Below are 3,112 nucleotides of genomic sequence, written 5' to 3' on the forward strand. Positions count from 1 at the left end.
ATGTGTGTGTATATGTGTATACACACATATATGTGTGTATATATGTGTGTATAATGTGTGTATATGTGTATACACACATACATGTGTGTATATATGTGTGTATAATGTGTGTGTATATGTGTACACACATACATGTGTATATATGTGTATAATGTGTGTATATATGTGTATACACACATATATGTGTGTATATGTGTATATGTGTATACACACATATATGCGTGTGTATATGCGTGTATATATGCGTGTATATATGTGTATACACACATATATTTTCTTTTATTTTAATAGGAATGAGGTCTCATTATGTTGCCCAGGCTGGTCTCCAACTCCTGAACTCAAGCGATCCTCCTGCTTCAGACTCTCAAAGTCCTGGGAAGAATTTTTTTTTTTTTTTTTGAGACGGAGTCTCGCTCTGTCACCCAGGCTGGAGTGCAGTGGCCAGATCTCAGCTCACTGCAAGCTCCGCCTCCCGGGTTCACACCATTCTCCTGCCTCAGCCTCCGGAGTAGCTGGGACTACAGGCGCCCGGCACCTCGCCTGGCTAGTTTTTTGTAGTTTTTAGTAGAGACGGGTTTTCACTGTGTTAGCCAGGATGGTCTCGATCTCCTGACCTCATGATCCGCCCGTCTCGGCCTCCCAAAGTGCTGGGATTACAGGCTTGAGCCACCGCGCCCGGCGGGAAGAATTTTTCAACATCAAAAAATCTATTAACGTGAGCTACCACATTAAAAAGAAAAAAATTATATAATTATCTCAGTCTATTCAGAAATAAATTGGATAGGATTCAAAGCCTACTTACGATTTTTTCCCTCTTAGCCAATTAAGACTGGAAGAAACTTTCACAACTAGTAAATTTCATATACCAAAACCTTACATCAAAATTTTACTTGATAAAGAAAATTGCAAAGATCCTTAATTAATTAATCCTTTAAGGTCATGATTGATTAGCACAAAAATACTCAGTAATCTCCTATGGTTTCACACAGAACTACATTGTCCTCGTCAATGCCCTAGGGAAAGAAAAGGAAAGAAAAGATGTAAGGGTTGGAAAGTGAGAATAAATTGCCATAATTTGAAGATGATACCACCATCTACCTAGAAAGAAACCGCTGGCTGGGCACGGTGGCTCATGCCTCTAATCCCAGCACTTTGGGAGGCAGAGGCGGCGGTCAGAAGTTTGAGATCAGCCTGGCCAACACAGTGAAACCCTGTCTCTCGCTACTAAAAATACAAAAATTAGCTGGGCGTGGTGCCACATGCCTGTAATCTCAGCTATTCAAGAGATGAGGCAGGAGAATCACTTGAACCTGGGAGGCAGAGGTTGCAGTGAGCTGAGGTCATGCCACTGCACTCCAATCTGGAGGACAGAGTGAGACTCTCTCAAAAAAAAAAAAAAAAGAGAAAGAAAGAAAAAAAAGAAACCAGCTGGGCGTGGTGGCTCATGCCTGTAACCCCAGCACTTTGGGAGGCCGAGGTAGGCAGATCACTTGATGTCAGAAGTTCAAAACCAGTTTGGCCAACATGGTGAAACCCCATCTCTACTAAAAATATTGTGAAAACTAGCTGGGCATGGCGGCAGGTGCCTGTAATCCCAGCTACTCGGAGGCTGAGGCAGGAGAATCGCTTGAACCGGGGAGGCGGAGGTTGCAGTGAGCCGAGATCAAGCCATTGCCCTCCAGCCTGGGCGACAAAACGAGACTCTGTCTAAAATAATTAATTAATTAATTAAAATAAAACCGTCAAACTCACAGAAGCAGAGAGTACAATAGTGGTTTCCAGGGGCTGAGGGGAGGAGGAGGTGGGGAGTTGCTGCTCAGTGGGTTGAAAGTTTCAGCTATGCAAGATGAACGTGTTCTAGAGATCTGCTGCACAACGTTGTGCCTGGAGTTCATACTACTGCATTGTACGATTAATTTGTGAAGAGGGTAGATCCCATGTTAAATGTTCTTACCGGCCGGGCGCGGTGGCTCAAGCCTGTAATCCCAGCACTTTGGGAGGCCGAGAGGGGTGGATTACGAGGTCAGGAGATGGAAACCATCCTGGCTAACATGTTGAAATCCCGTCTCTACTAAAAAAATACAAAAAAAAACTAGCCGGGCGAGGTGGCGGGCGCCTGTAGTCCCAGTTACTCGGGAGGCTGAGGCAGGAGAATGGCGTAAATCCGGGAGGCGGAGCTTGCAGTGAGCTGAGATCCGGCCACTGCACTCCAGCCTGGGCTACAGAGCAAGACTCCGTCTCCTAAAAGAACCTACCACAAATTAAAAACAAAAAGAATCAGCCAATTAGAAATCCTTAATTTCAGTACTTTTTTATTTGAGGTAAGTTATCTTCTGAGGTTTTAAAGTAAAGAAATAGGCCAGGTCCGGTGGCTCACACCTGTAATCGCAGCACTGTGGGAGGCCTGGGTGGGCAGATAGCTTGAGCTCCAGAGTTCAAGACCAGCCTGGGCCACATGGCAAAACCCTCTCTCTGCAAAAAATAAAAAAATTAGCCAAGCGTGGTGGTGTGCACCTGTGGTCCTAGCTACTTAGAAGGCTGAGGCAGGAGGATCGCTTGAGCCCAGGAGGCAGGGGTTGCTGTGAGCCAAGATTCATGCGTGCCAGTGCACTCCATCCTGGGAGACAGAGCAAGACCCTATCTCAAACAACAACAACAACAACAAAACAAAAAAACCCTTACACAATGTTGACTCCAGATTGGTGCAACTCACTGCATGCTAAAGTGAAAGCGTGAAAGGATGGATGGAGGAAAGGAAGCATGGGTAAATGAGGAGGGGCTTCCAGAGGGATTCCAGAGGAATCCCAGAGCCAGACAGATAATGCAGTATAGCAAAGTGTTTACTCTAAAGCCTAGGTGGTTATAAGGGTGTTCATTCTGTAATTCTTTCAACATTTCTTTGTATTTTTCTGGACAAAATGTTAGAGGGAAACACCAAAAACAAAACTATTTGTCATATAAGTCTGTGTCTGTAAGTAAATGCGAAGGAAACTGTCTATATGGATATGCAGAAAGGGAAGGGAAGGAATTGGGCAGGTGGGGGGCGGGGCAGGTAAGGAAGTTTGGAGAACAGAAACTCGGACTTTTCCTTTTCCGTGTTTTGATTTTTTGC

This window comes from Piliocolobus tephrosceles, chromosome 4 (genome assembly GCF_002776525.5).
Source record: "Piliocolobus tephrosceles isolate RC106 chromosome 4, ASM277652v3, whole genome shotgun sequence".
Lineage (NCBI taxonomy): Eukaryota > Metazoa > Chordata > Mammalia > Primates > Cercopithecidae > Piliocolobus > Piliocolobus tephrosceles.